Below are 16,036 nucleotides of genomic sequence, written 5' to 3'. Positions count from 1 at the left end.
GACTCCTCATCATCAAACTGCTGAAAACTAAATTTGTAAAATACTGAAAGCAGCCAGAGAAAAATGCATTACTTATAGATGACCTATTCAAATGACTACAAACTTCACATCTGAAATCATAGAAACCAAAGAGAAGTGTAAAAGTATTTCTAAATTGCTGAAAGAACTGTTAAGCAGAAATTCATCCACTGAAAAATACCCTTGAGAAATGAAGGTGAAATAATGTCATTCTCAGATGCAAGAAAACTAAAGAAGAATTTGTCACCAACAAACCTGCTCTTAAGAAGTTTTTCAGGCAGAAAAGTGACACCACAAGGAAATCTGGAATATTAAAAGAAAGAAAGAAACTGAAAATATCTATAACTTACATTACAGATATAAATATCTGGGAGGGACGCCTGGGTGGCTCAATTGGTTAAGTGGCTGCCTTTGGCTCAGGTCATGATCCCAGGGTCCTGGGATCGAGTCCCAAATCACTCTGCCTGCCACTCTGCCTCCTTGTGTTCTCTCTGACAAATTTTTTAGGAAGATTTTAAAAAATATCTGGGAAATATAACAGATGACACTGGAGTGTCTTAGGATGTCATTTTTTACAGTTAAAAGCAAAGCTAGTAACATTGTCTAATGGAGTTTTCAATGTATCTAAACACGTGAGATAGATGTAACATAATGGGATAAAGGGGGCAGGGTAAAGTGATCTATATGATGTTTCCGATTTCCCCAGAAGTGGTAAACTACTGACTCTAAGTACAGTGTGAAAGTACACCTACTGTAATCCCTAAGTACAGAAACTGCCCAAAAAATGGTCCACCCATATACTATCAACAAGAAACTCACTTTGATATGATAAAATGAGTATGTTAAAAGTAAAAGGATGAAGGATGCCTGGGTGGCTTAGTGTGTTAAACAACCAACTCTTGATGTTGGCTCAGATCATGAGCTCAGGGTCGTGAGATCAAGCCCCCCATGGGCTCCACACTCAACACAGAATCTGCTTCTCCCTCTCCCTCTGTTCCTCCCACCACTCACACTATCCCCTCCAACCCGCAAATAAATAAAATCTAAGGGGTGCCTGGATGGCTAAGTTAGTTATATGGCTGCCTTCAGATTATGGTCTCAGGGACCTGGGATTGAGCCCCATGTTGGGCTTGCTGCTCAGCAGAAAGCCTGCTTCTCCCTCTGACCCTCCTCCACCCTGCTTGTGCTCACTCTGTCTCAAATAAATATAAATAAATAAATAAATAAGTTGGGTGCCTGGGTGGCTCAATCAGTTAAGCATCTGCTTCCGGTTAAGTGTCTGCTTTTGGTTCAGGTCATGATCCCAGGGTCCTGGGATGGAGACCAGAGTGAGACTCCCTGCTCAGTGGGGAGTCTGCTTGTTCATCTTCCTCTGACTCTCTCCCCACTGACATGCACATGCACTCTCTCAAAATTTTTTTTTAAAAAGTAAAAGGATGAAAAAGATCTATCACACACTCATCAAAAGAAAGCTAAAAGTTTTTATTCCCCCCTCCACTCAATTCAGTACAAGCTTCCAGTTATAAAATAAGTCATAGGGATATAAAGGTACAAATTAGTTAATCATACTGTATCACATATTTGAAAGTAGGGGAGAGTAGATCTTAAAAGTTCTTATCACACACACTTTTTTTTTTTTTAAGATTTTATTTTGTGGGGCATCTGGGTGGCTCAGTGGGTTAAAGCCTCTGCCTTCAGCTCAGGTCATGATCCCAGAGTCCTGGGATCAAGCCCCACATCCGGCTCGCTTCCCAGCAGGGAGCCTGCTCCCCCCCCCCCCCCCCCCCGCCCACCTCTCTGTCTACTTGTGATCTCTGTCTGTCAAATAAATAAATACAATCTTTAAAAAAAAAAGAAGTATTTATTTATTTGACAGAGAGAGAGAGAAAGCACAAGAAGGGGGAGCAGCAGAGGGAGAGGGAAAAGCAGACTCCCCTGCTGAGCAGGGAGCCCAGTGCGGGGCTCAATCCTAGGACCCTGGGATCATGACCTGGGCTGAAAGCAGATGCTTAACTGAGTCACCCACGTGCCCCCAAAAGTTACTGAAAGAAACAAATGTTGTTAACTATGTAAGATGTGGGATATTAACTAGTCTTATTGTGGCAATCACTTCACACTATACACAATCAATCATTACATTTTTATATCTGAAACTATTATGTTTTATGTCAATTATAAATCAATTTTTAAAAAGTTAAAGTTAATTGGAGCAGCTATATTAATGTTAGACAAGTTAGATTTCAGAACAAGGAAAACCAGGGATAAAAAAAGGAGTATTATATACTGCTATAATTATTTAGAGATAGAAAGAAATCACCAAGGAAATATAACAATTCTAACAGTAAATGCACCTAACAAATAGAGCTTCAAAATATACAAAGCAAGAACTGACAGACAGGAAAGAAGAAATAAATCACTAATTATAGCTAGAGACTTCAACATGCCTTCACCAGTAACTGATCAAACTGGTAGAGTATCAGCAATGATATACAAGAAATGAACAGCACAACCAAACCACCAACTATATCTCAGTGATAGTTACAGAACACTCCACCCAACACAATATCACACATGGAACATACTTGAATGTAGACCATATCCTAGGATACAAAATAACCTTAACAAACCAGATGGAAGTCACACAAAGTATGATCTTTAACCATATGAAACTAAACTAGAATCAGCTAACAAGATAGCAACAAATTTCCAAACACTTGAAAATTAATGCACTTCTTCATAATCCACGTGTCAAAGAGAAGCTGCAAACCCAGAAAAAAGGTTTTAAAGGTTTGAACTGCAAGAAAATAAAAATATTGTAACCTGTGAATGTAATTTTTTTTTTAAGATTTTATTTATTTGACAGAGATCACAAGTAGGTAGAGAGGCAGGCAAGCAGGCTCCCCGCTGAGCAAAGAGCCCCATGTGGGGCTCGATCCCAGGACCCTGGGATCATGACCCGAGCTGAAAGCAGAGGCTTTAACCCACTGAGCCACCCAGGCGCCCCCTGTGACTGTAGTTTAAAAAAGAGTACTTAAGGGGAAATTTACAACACTAAATGCTTATATTAGAAAAGTCTCAAATTAGTAATCTAAGCTTCTACCATAAGGAACTATAAAAAGAACATTATTATAACCCAAAGCAAGCAGAAGGAAACCATAAAAACAAGGCAAAAATCAATAAAATTGAAGAGGAAACTAGAGAAAACACAACAAAACCAAATGCTGGTTATCTAGGAAAAAACCTTTTAATGGTTTACTTATTCATTAGAGAGAGAGAGAGAAAGAGATATTGAGAGAGAGAGAGCAGAGCAGGAAGGAGGGGCACAGAGAGAAGCAGGCTCCCCACTGAGCCCAAAGCGGGGCTCAATCCAGGGACCCCAAGATGACCTGAGCCAAAGGCAGATGCTTACCCAAATGAGCCATCCTGGCACCCCAAGATTTAGAGCCCCTCTCTAAACTGACACAAAGAAATAGAAAATGTAATTACCCCACATACGTAACAAAAATTGAATCTAAAATTAAAAACCATTCCAAAGGAAAAATTCAGGCCCAGGTGGCTTCTCTATTAAACACTTAATACTATCAATCATCTATAGAAAATTAGGACCAGGATTACATGAACCCTCAAATACTTTGAAGGGTGGTATGAGAGTTAAATGATAAATGGACTCTTATGTATTTTAGGTTGAAATAAAAATGTTTAAGATATGCATTGTAACTCTTCTCCCCAGCTTTAACTTTTTTCATTAACCAGTTTCAAAGTCACTGGAAGACTTTAACTGTATATAATCAGTATAGCTCCTTGAAGTCAAAGTTGTTTTTTTTTTTAAATCCAACACTATTTCTGTGGTTCCACTGTTATTCCCACACGAGTGCTTTGTACAAAGCTGTCATTGTTATTCAGTAAGAAATTTAAATAAAAGTAATATTTTTTTAAAAATTCCACCAACTTACATAATTTAGTTTTGTTTTAAATTTAAGGAAAGAAAAATAATTTGCCGAAGTATTTCGTAAACTTCAGTTTTGAGGATTTTTTTTTTTTAAGATTTTATTTATTTATTTGACAGAGAGAGATCACAAGCAGGCAGAGAGGCAGACAGAGAGAGAGGAGGAAGCATGCCCCCTGCTGAGCAGAGAGCCTGAGGGGCTCAATCCCAGGACCCTGGGATCATGACCTGAGCTGAAGGCAGAGGCTTAACCCACTGAACCACCCAGGCGTTCCAGTTTTGAGGATTTATTAAAAGATTTTATTTATTTATTTGACAGACCAAGATCACAAGTAGGCAGAGAGGCAGGGAGAGAGAGAGGGTGAAGCAGGCCCCCTGTGGAGCAGAGAGCCTGATGTGGGGCTCAATCCCAGGACCCTGGGATCATGACCTGAGCTGAAGGCAGAGGCTTAACCCACTGAGCCACCCAGGTGCCCCCTTTTTTTTTTTTTTTAATTAGGTTTTTTAATTTATGTTTTTAGGAAGCTCTACACCCAACCTGGAGCTCAAATTCACAACCCAGAGATCAAGAGTAGCATGCTCTTCTGACAGAGCCAGCCAGGTTTGGAAGCCTCCAAACCAACTTTGGAAGCCTCCAAGTTTCGAGGATTTTCAACTTTCAGAAATTTAAAAATGAATCATTAAAGACAATGACATGGGGCACCTGGGTGGCTCAGCTGTTGGGAGTCTGCCCTCAGCTTGGGTCATGACCCCAGCATCCTGGGATCAAGCCCCATATCAGGCTCCTGCTCAGCAGGGAGCCTGCTTCTCCCTCTCTAGCTCCCCCATGCTAGTGTTCCCTCTCTCACTATCCGTTATAAATAAATAAAATCTTCAAAAAAAAAAAAAAAAAAAAGGGTTTCATCTGCCTTAAACTCCAGTCATGATCCCAGGGTCCTGGGAGTGAGCCCTGCATCCACCTTCCTGCTCAGCGGAAGAGTCTGCTTCTCCCTACCACTTGTGCCCGCTCTCTCAAATAAGTAAAATCTGTAAAAAAATAAAAAAAATATATTAAAAAAAGGACAGTGACATTAAACCACAAGGGTAGTAACTAAAGATCTATCCTAAATAATTATCAATATATGAAATAAATCATTAGACCCCAAACTACTCTAATATAAAATATCACTTAATTACCATTTCAGGACTTGAACCTGCTTCCAAAGCTAAATACCATAACCTCTGCACCTGACACGATTAGGAATACTTAATCTGAAAATTAATAAAATATTCTGGTCAAGTTACTGTTTATAATACACAAACATCTATATACATAAAAGAAACATATATATGAACAAATGTATATGTGAATACATATACACATACTATGTACTAATACTGTTCAATAACTCACTTAAAATTCCTTTTATTATTCAGAGGTTATTCTTAAATGTTATGCACTGACTCACCAAACGTTTATGTGTACTTCTACCAAGCACTGTGCTAAGCCACCACAGACAAGGAAATAAGACCTCACCTTAAAGCTGCAAAGAGTTCACAATCTATGAGAATGACATAAAAAAAAACAAAACTGTAAGACCTGTAAACAACTATAACATAAACCCTATGAACTAGTGATTACAAAAGTAGTTCTCAGTATTCTACCTAGTTTATGTATAGACATATCTCTTGTTATTGCTCTTCTCAGATATGGTATTTTTTTTTTTAAAACAAATTGAAAGATTTGCAACCCTGCATCAAGCAAGTCTATAAGCACCGTTTTTCCAAAAGCATTTGTTCACTCCAGGTCTGTGTCACATTTTGCTAATTCCCACAGTATTTCAAACTTCTTCATTATTATTACATATGTCATAGTGATCTGTGATCAGTGACCTCTGATGTTACTATTGAAAAACTGTACTGGGGTGCCACCAATGACTCCAACATAGGACAATGAACTTTGCTGAGAAATGTGTATACACATACACATATCCCCCATCTCTCTGCTCCTAGTTAGGCATCCCTATTCCCTAAGACACAATATGGAAATTAGGCCAGTCAATAACCCTACAACACTTTCTTGAAGTGTTCAAGGAAAAGAAGAGTCACACATCTCTCACTGTAAATCAAAAGATACAAATAATTAAACTTAATAAGGAAAACATGTCAAAAGTGGAGATAGGCCAAAAGCTAGATTTCTCACACTAACTAGGTTAGCCAAGTTGTGAATGCAAGGGAAAAGTTCTTGAAGGAAATGGAAAGTGCTACCCCAATGAACAATGGTAAGAAAGTGAAACAGCCTTATTGTTGGTATGGAGAACATTTCAGTGGTCTGGATAAAAGATCAAACCAGCCACAACATTCCCTAGCCAAAGTCTAATCCAGAGCAAGGTCCTTTCTTCAATTCTACAAATTGAGAGAAGAAAAGAAAGCTGCAAAAGAAAAGCTTGAAGCTAGCAGAAGTTGATTCATGAGGTTTAAAGAAAGAAGCCATTTTCCATAGTATCCAAGTGTGGAAGGTGAAGCAAGTGCTGATGCAGAAGCTGCAGCAAATTATCCAGAAGGTGTAGCCAAGATAATTAATAAAGGTAACTATACTAACAGATTTTTTTTTTTAAGTGCTCCATGCTCAACACAGAGCCCAACATGGGGCTTGAACTCACAACCCTGAGATCAAGACCTCAGATAAGATCAAGAGTCAGATGCTTAACCAACTAAGCCACCCAGCCACCCCCTAAACAACAGATTTTAAATGTAGATCAAACAGCCTTACACTGAAAGGAGATGTCATCCAGGATTTCCACAGCTCAAGAGACGTCGATGCCTGGATTCACAGTTTCAAAGGACAGGCTAACTCTCGTTAGGAGCTGATGCATAATGCAGCCTGTGACTTTAAGCTGAAGCCAATGCTCATTTACCATTCTGAAAATCCTAGGGCCCTAAAAAATTATGCTATATCTATTCTGCCTGGGCTGTATAAATGAAACCACAGAGCCTGAATGACAGCACATGTTTACAACACGGTTTATTGAGTATTTTTAAGCCCACCACTAAGACTTAGTACTCAAAAAAAAAAAAAAAAAAAAAAAAAATTCCTTTTACCTTCATTGATAACACACCTGGCCACCCAAGAGCTCTGATAGAGAGGTATGAATGAGATAAACATTGTTTTCATGCCTGCTAACAAAATATCCATTCTACAGCCCATGGATCAAAGAGTAATTTCGACCTTCATGTCTTATTATTTAAGATATATATCCGGGGCGCCTGGGTGGCTCAGTGGGTTAAAGCCTCTGCCTTCAGCTCAGGTCATGATCCCAGGGTCCTGGGATCAAGCCCCACATCAGGCTCTCTGCTCCGCAGGGAGCCTGCTTCCTCCTCTCTCTCTGCCTGCCTGTCTGCCTAGTTGTGATTTCTCTGTCAAATTAAAAAAAAAAAATATATATATATATATATATATATAAAAAGATATATATCCTACATGGCTAGAACTGCCATAGATAGTTCTCTGATGGATTTGGACAAAGTCAACTGAAAACCTTCTGGAAAGAATTCACCATTCTAAATCCCATTAAGAACATCTAATTCAAGTCAAGACAGCAAAATATCAGTAATAACAGGAGTTTGGAAAAAGTTAATTCCAATCTTCAAGGATGATTTTGAGGGGTTTTGGACTTCAGTGGAGGAAGTAACAATAAATGTATGAAGAGCAAAATAATTAAAATTAGAAATGGAGCCTGAAGATGTGACTGATTTGCATGACAAAACCTTGATGAGAAGTTGTTTCTTATGAATGAGCAAAGTACTCGGTTTCTAGACATGAATTCTACTCCTGGTGAGGATGCTGTGAAGATCAGTGAAATGATAACAAAGAATTTAGAATATCACATAAACTTGGTTGATAAAGCAGCAACAGAGTTTGAGAGGACAGACTCAAACTCTGAAAGAAAGTTCTATAGTGCATAAAATGTTTTCAAACAGTATCATATGCTGAGGAACTAGTCATGAAAGTCAACTGATGCAAAAACTCCATTATTTTCCTATTTTAAGAAATTGCCACAGCTTTAGCTTCATCCAGATCAGTCAGCAGCCATCAACATGGAGGAAAGACCCTCTACCAGCAGGAAGGTTACAACTTACTGAAGTTCAGATGATGGTTAGCCTTTTTTAAGCAATATTTTTAAATTAAGATATGCATGTTGTTTTGTCAGACATAATGCTACTGCACACTTAACAGACTACAATGTAGTATAATATTAATATACACAATTTGAAAATAAAAAAAATTCAGGGGTGCCTGGGTGGCTCAGTCTGTTAAGAGTCTGCCCTCAGGGGTGCCTGGGTGGCTCAGTGGGTTAAAGCCTCTGCCTTCAGCTCAGGTCATGATCCCAGGGACCTGGGATTGAGCCCCGAATCGGGCTCTCTGCTCAGCAGGGAGCCTGCTTCCCCCCCTCTCTGCCTACTTGTGATCTCTGTCAAATATAAAGAAAGAAAGAAAGAAATGTCTGCCTCTAGATCAGGTCACAATCCTGGAGTCCTGGGATGGAGCCTGCATCCAGCTCTCTGCTCTGAGGGGGAACCTGCTACTCCATCTCCCACTGCCAGTCCCTCTGCTTGTGTTCTCTCAAATAAACAAACTCTTAAAAAAAAAAAAAAAAAGTAAAGAGTCAAATGACTCATTTTATTGTGATATTCACTTTACAGTGGTGGTCTGGAACCAAACCCACAATACCTCCAGGGTATGCCTATACTGATCTATTTTTATTGGTGTACCACTACTGTCACGTGCCCTTCCTGGCTCTTCCCAACTCCTCATTTAATCCCAATCCTTAACTCTGGAACAACAAACCCATCTAGTCCTTCTTTCATCATTCAATTCCAGGAGACTTTTCTTTCTCTCTCTTTTTTAAAGAGCTTCTTAAAGAAGGATCTCTTTATTCCAAATAAGAAAAGGTGTAAAACCATGGATTGAGTCATTCCTCATGTTATTTGGAGGAGAAAGGTGAGACTGCTGCAGCTCACACCTGCTGCCCCAAATTGTGAAGCTGTCCAGCAGTAGTAACCCTGAAAGCTCTATTTATAGTTAAAAATAGGAAGGGAAAAAAAAAGGTGTGGGGCAGCCGGTTGGCTCAGTCAGTTAAGTGTCTGCCTTTGGATCAGGTCATGATCTCAGCTCTCTGCTCAGCAGGGAGTTTGCTTCTCCCTTTCACTCCTCATCTGTGCTCTCCCTCTCTCTCTCTCAAATAAATAAAATCTCCCCTAAAAAAAGAAAGGAAGGAAGAAAGCAAAAAAGATTCTGAAGTCCTAAGAAACAAGCTTTAGAGTATGTAGCTCCAAAAGTGCCAAGTGGGGAAGGGTGGCAGAATCAATAGTAGCTAGGATGATATTTTGCTGTTTAAAGGAAAACTTTGTATTTGAAATGTATTATTTTACTTTTCTTGAATACTTCTTCCCTATAAGATAAATGATATGAATAAATTTAGGTATGACCACTGTAATGAAGCTATGAAGAGGTGACATAAGAGTACAAACAAGCTAGAAAGCATTTCTAAGTTAGTACAGTCCAATCCTTAAAATCTTTTGATTTATAGAATGCCAACTTTACTGTATTTTCAGTTATCCATTATCAAATCTTCGCTAACCAAATTAACCAAGATTAAATTTAATTTTTAATCAAGATTAAAAAGTTAGTAAAATGAAGGGCCACAAGACCAGTAGCATCACGCATAAACTCACAAGTACTGACTACAGAAAGCAGAGACCACCAAGATATTCTGAAAGAAGCTATAAATACTGAAATGTGTATGCATTATGAAAGTATTTTTGTCTTATTTCAATAAAATTAAAATAAAACAATTATAGAAAAGTCCCTGAGTATATGTTTACTCAGAGTTTTTCCTCATATTTTACAGTTGTAATCATGGACTCTGACACTACTGAGTCCTTTTATCACGGACATAGTATCTGTTATGTTACAGTCTTCAGCTTTATTTTAATGGCTGTCTAATATTCCATAGTAATTTTTAAATTAGTCCCCCAACTTTCTGATTTTTATCATATAATGCTGAAATCGGTATTCATATACATACTACCTTTCCTATATTTGAAGTTACTTCATTAGACTACACCTTATTTTCTAGTTTTATTTTTTAAATCAGAATAGACTACATACAGCTGGGACTTGATTCTAGTTTCTTTTTTAAGATTTTTATTTACTTTTTGGTCGGTGAGAGAGAAAGAGCACAAGCAGGAAGAAGCAGGCAGAGGGAGAATCAGGCTCCCCATTAAGCAAGGAGCCCAACGCGGGACTCGATCTCAGGACTCTGGGATCAGGACCTGAGCGGAAGGCAGCCACTTAACTGATTGAGCCACCCAGGTGTCCCTTGAATCTAATTTTAAAGGAATGAGAACTTAAATAGACTAGAGTTGGGAGATTCTGTAAGCTCCTGATCACTCAGAATCCCAGAGGTACTGGAAGAGAGTAAAAACAAGTAATTTGGACAGAATAGTAACAGTACTTTAAAAAATGACAGGATTCAGAAACTGGGTGACTTTACAATGCAATATTAACATTAAAGTTTCAAAACACTCTTTTATCTTCTCAGAAAAGGATATTACCAAGTCTTTTATTCCCTTTAGATGTGATTCTGAGAAAGTTGTAAAAACAAAATTTCCCACAGACTACTGGATTTTAGGTAAAGGAGTCAAAGGCTTCTACATGTATACACACTCACTCACATGTATCTCAACTACTATTTTGTTAAATACATGCACAAGGAGAGATACAAACAAAACTGGCCCTGAACTGATCGTTGCTGAAGCTAGATGAGGGAATTCATTACTCTTTAGTCTGCATGAAATTTTAATTAAAAGTTAAACTCATGATGCAAAACAAAAAATTACAATCCCGGATAGGACTTATTTATGGGCGGCTTTTAATTTTACTACTGCAGAGAATGAAAGCCGCTGTGTCTTTCCTACTGCCTAATTGTAAACGGACCCTCCATGGATCCTGATCCTGGCAAAAGTTTACGCTGCCGAGTTTCGAGTCCTCAGCTCCAACACCCCGGAAAAGGAGAGCTGAGAACACAAAGAGGAGAGAGGCAAGGACAGGGCCTCGGGCTCCTCTCAAGGTTTCCCATAAGACACGGAGGAGTCTGCGAAACCCGGCAAAGATCGAAGCTCGCTTAAGCTAAAGAGAAGAGCAATCTCCTCCGGCCAAAGGGGGCACCACCTCAGGAGGCCGCCCCGCCGGGTACAGGCAACCAGACTCTCGCGGTCAACGCAGACCCCGACCTTTCCGAAGTCTCTCTCGGCCCGTGGAAACGGCACAGGGATGTTACCAAGACCGCGGGCCGAGCGCTGTCACCAACAGGAGCCAAAACCGAGGCCGCGGCGTTTCCGCCTTGGGGGAGACTCCTCGAGGCAGGAAGAACAAGAGGAAAGTTTCGCTGCCTCAAGCAGCCAGGACTAGCGGTATCCAAGCGGGTCCCGGCCCTGCCAAGCCCCCCATCCCCGCCTCAGACGGTCTACGGAACCACGGACCACCGGCCTGACCTCCAGCCTGACCCCAAACCCAGGATCCCTCCCTTTCTCCTCGCTTGCCACCTAAGGCTCGTCTGAATCCCAGACTAGAGACTCCTAAACCCGGAAGGCAGCGCGAGGAGAAAAACAAAGACCCTTGACGCGAAGACTGCCACACTCACCTGCCTGAATCCAGGCGTGAAAACGGCTGAGAGGAACCTGGCACGCAAAGCTCAGCATCCAAAATGGCGGCTCGCTCAGCCTCGACACAAACGAGCGCGGGCGGAGGGATCTATGAGACCAAGCTAGCCACGCCCCCCTCCCAGAGATTGGCTGCGCGCCCGCCGCTCCCGGAACTCACGTCCTGAGGGGTTCGAGGTTCCTTCATTCGGCTCCCTTTGGAGCCGGCGCGATGGGGACTACTTCCCGCGGCGGAGGCAGGAGTGGTGACGCGTAAACACGTCACGCCTCCGGCATGACGATGGTCATTTGGTAGAGGCGCACCACGGGTAGGGCAGGTCTTACCGTGCGCTAGGAGAGGCGGGCGGGAGTGGTTTGTTCTCCTGCTCTTTGCCCAGTACGTTTTCCCGGATTGTTCCAGTCCCTCGAAAAACTGGCTCCAGTACTACCTTTTGGAAACCCGGAGTTACTCCCTGAAATTTGCTCCCGTCCTTTTCTCAATTCCAGTCGCCCTAGGAGCTTGCCCCCAGGTGTCGGGTTCTTCGCTCCAGCGGCAATGACTGAGCAAGTTTCGATTCTTTAGACTCTGTTTATCCAACCCTTCGCCCTAGTCCCTTAGTTGCCCACCATCACTCCACTGATGTCCTCCAATAGCTCTGCCCCTCTTTTAAACAAACCTGATTGCTCTTTCGAGCCAAATCTCCAGTCTGTATTACTGAATTCACTAATATTTCCTTAACAACACGTTCTACGGGAATTTACCTTATCTCTATTCAGAGGAAACTTTCACTTAGTTTTCTTTGTTTTTGTTTTTTGTTGTTGTTGTTTTTTCACTTGAAAACCGGTCCTCAGGTCACTGAGGGAAGGGGCTTCCTCGGCTCTTGTCCTCTAGGAGAGGTAATTCTGCCCCCTACTGTAGAGGCTGCATCTTCCCGGACCAGAACTGGTTTGGGAAATTGTGACAAGAATGGAGCTATGCGTTACTGTATGAGGTTTATATGAATTTAGAAACAGCGTGTTTTTATAACCACTTGAAATATTTCCTTAAAAGACCGGTTCCAGAACCTCAAAATACAGTGTTTGATTCTTTTAAAATGTGTGTGTTGGGAGAGAGGTTTCCCCTGTAAATGTATGCAAATATAACTGAGTCTGTCACGCACTAAGATAAGGCCATCTTAAAAAATGGAAGTGAGGGGCGCATGGGTGGCTCAGTCAGTTAAGTGTCTGCCTTTGGCTGAGGTCATGATTCCAGGGTCCTGGGATGAGTACCCCATCAGGCTCCCTACTCAGCGGGGAACCTGGCTCTCTCCCTCCCTCTGCAGCTCCCTCTGCTTGTTCTCTCTCTGTGTCTCAAATAAATAAATAAATAAAATCTTTTTTTTTTTTAATGGAAATGAGAGCGGACTGCTCAAATTTAAAAAAGCATTAGAGACACTGCAACCAAATGTAATGTGTGGGGGTCTTGTTTAATGATTCAAACAAACCAACCAGAAAAGACATTTTTTTTAAAGATTTTATTTATTTATTTGACAGACAGAGAGAGATCACGAGTAGGCAGAGAGAGGAGGAAGCAGGCTCCCCGCGGAGCAGAGAGCCCGATGTGGGGCTCGATCCCACGACCCTGGGATCATGACCTGAGCCGAAGGCAGAGGCTTTAACCCACTGAGCCACCCAGGCACCCCTAGAAAGGACATTTTTTGAAACAACTAGGGAAATTAGATTATGGACCAGGTATTATATGATACCAACTAACCAAAGAATTGTTATTTTGTTAAGCATGAAAATGGCATTGAGAATTTGTAAGAAAATGTCCTTTGAGAAATTTTTAAATGATAAATACTTTGCATTGGGGTTAAAATGGGGCAAAAATCTTGATGGTCATTTAATTGAATGAGTTATTGTTGTACAATTTTCTTTACTTTTAAGTATGTTTTTAAAATGTTCAGGGGCGCCTGGGTGGCTCAGTGGGTTGAGGCCTCTGCCTTCAGCTCGGGTCATGATCTCAGGGTCCTGGGATCAAGCCCCGCATCGGGCTCTCTGCTCAGCGGGAGCTTGCTTCCCTCTCTCTCTCTCTGCCTGCTTCTCTGCCTGCTAGTGATTTCTGTCAAATAAATAAATAAAATCTTTAAAAAAATAATAATAAAAAAATAAAATGTTCATAGTCGGGGCACCAGGGTGGCTCAGTGGGTTAAAGCCTCTGCCTTCGGCTCAGGGTCCTGGGATCCAGCCCCACTTAGGGCTCTCTGCTCAGCAGGGAGCCTGCTTCCTCCTCTCTCTCTGCCTACTTATGATCTCTGTCTGTCAAATAAATAAATAAAATCTTTAAAAAAAAGTTCATAGTCAATAAGTCAAAAGATGAAAACAACCCAACTGTCCGTTGCCAATGACCAAGAAAAGAAGGTACATATATGCAATAGAATATGATTCATGCTAAAAAAGAAGGAAATTCTGATACATCATCTACAATATGGACAAACCTTGAAGCTATTATAGTATGTGAAATAAGCCAGTCACAAAAGGACATAACACTGCGTAATTCTATCTATACAAGGTCTCTGAAGAGGTCAAATTCAGAGAGGGAGAAAGTAGAATAGTGATTACCAGGGGCTAGGGGAGGGGAAAGAGGGAAGTGGTTCTTTAATAAGTACAGAGTTTCATTTGGGGAAGACAAAAAATGTCTAGAGATATATGGCGGTGAAGGCTACATGACAATGTGAATGTACTTAATGCCACTGAAGCATATAATTAAAAATGGTTAAAAAGCTAATTTTTAGGTTATATATATTTCACCACGATAAAAAAAACTGTTCATAACAAAAATTTTTAAGTCCTTGTCATGGAGAGGGATTAAATAAACAGGATATATGCTAATTATTTAAATGCAAAATATGGAATCTTCTATAAGAAAACTGGCTCTAATGAAAAGAGACTAATAAAACATAATAAGCAAATGAAATACATAAAACTCAATTTGATCCTGGTTAGATAAAAAAGGATACTTGGGGAAACAATTTAGAAAATTCAAATATGTTTCAAAAATTAGATATTATGAAATTATTGTTTATTTTCACAGAAAGTAATAATTGTGGTTGAACAGGGAAGTCACCTTATTCTTGGAGATGCATGTTGAACTATGCAAAAGTAAAGGCTCATGGTGCCTGCAACTTACTTTCAAATTGCTCAGAGAAAAAAAAAAGTGTGTGTGTGTTTATACTAAACTATTATATACCTCCATGGGAAATAGTAGTTCTCCCCCCCAAAACTATGAGATTAAGCCATGGTCCCAGCAATAAATAAATATATTCTGATTCTGCTCTTCATTTAGTTTAAAAGAGAATAAAGAGTGAATTTAATACCTTCTCTTAAGAGAAAAATGTCTGTTTTTACTAATTTGAGAGTGCATGTGTGGAGTTTAATGAAAGACTCCCCATGCCATATTTAATTTTAATTTAAAAATATTATTAAAAATTTATGCATTTTTTATTTTAAGTTTAACACAAATAGGATAATAACATGCACACTATTCCGCAAACCTGCTTTTTTTTATTTTTTAAATGAAATATTTTATTTATTTATTTATTTTAGAGAGAGCCATGTGAAGCTTGACCTCACAGCCCCAAGATCATGACCTGAGCTGAAATCAAGAGTCAAGGACTTAACCAACTGAGTCACCCAGGCACCACTAAACCTGCTTTTTATATTTAATATAGTCTGTATATCATTTTTTAAGATTTTGTTTTTAAGTAATCTCTATACCCATGTGGAACTCAAACTTAAAACCCTGCGATCAGGAGTTGCACACTGCACTGACCAAGCCAGCCACGCGCCCCATTCTGCATATCCTTTTCTGTCAACATGTATGTCCAACTTTAACCATGGAAGCAGATATACCATTACTTAGCCAATCTCTTACTAATATTTAAGTTGATTCCAATAATTGTTCTATAATGTGCTATAGTGAATAACCTTCTAAGTATGTATATGCACACATTCAGACTACTTTTCAGACAGATTCTTGTAAGTGGCATTGCTAGGTCAAAGGGTATGCATATTTAAAAATTTAATTCCCATGTTACCTGTCCCCCAAAATTCATATGTTGAAGTGCTAACTTCCAGTATCTCAGAATATGACCTTATTTGGACACTGAGTGTTTACAGAGGTAGTCAAGTTCAAATTAAGTCCTTAGAGTGGGCCCTAATCCAATATGCCTTACCTGTATCCCCATAAAAAGGTTAAATTTGGAGACAGATGCACAATGTTCAGGGAGAACACCAAGTGAAAATAAAGCATCTACAAATCAAGAAACACCAAAGATGTTCAGCAAACCACCAGAAGCTAGGAAAAGGCTTGGAACAGATTCTTCCATATAGCCCTCAGAAGGCACTAGC

At 40.1% G+C, this 16,036-nt stretch overlaps 1 protein-coding gene across 5 annotated transcripts in view; it reads right to left on the bottom strand.

Annotated features, from left to right (window-relative positions):
• The window catches only part of IST1 (IST1 factor associated with ESCRT-III), a 34,114-nt gene extending 22,329 nt beyond the window's left edge, over window positions 1–11,785 (bottom strand). For 2 of the 5 annotated variants that reach the window (XM_045987740.1, XM_045987741.1), the window contains exon 1: window positions 11,650–11,726. The gene's annotated coding sequence lies outside the window, so the exon portion shown is untranslated. Of the gene's footprint in view, window positions 1–273; window positions 322–11,649 lie in introns of all 5 variants that reach the window. The other 3 variants (XM_045987737.1, XM_045987739.1, XM_045987736.1) reach the window with 3 other exon arrangements.
• Window positions 11,786–16,036: the final 4,251 nt, after the last annotated feature.

Source organism: Meles meles, chromosome 19, assembly GCF_922984935.1.
Source record: "Meles meles chromosome 19, mMelMel3.1 paternal haplotype, whole genome shotgun sequence".
NCBI lineage: Eukaryota > Metazoa > Chordata > Mammalia > Carnivora > Mustelidae > Meles > Meles meles.
Note: the sequence above shows the minus strand (reverse complement) of the source record. Positions and strands in the feature narration are given on the sequence as shown.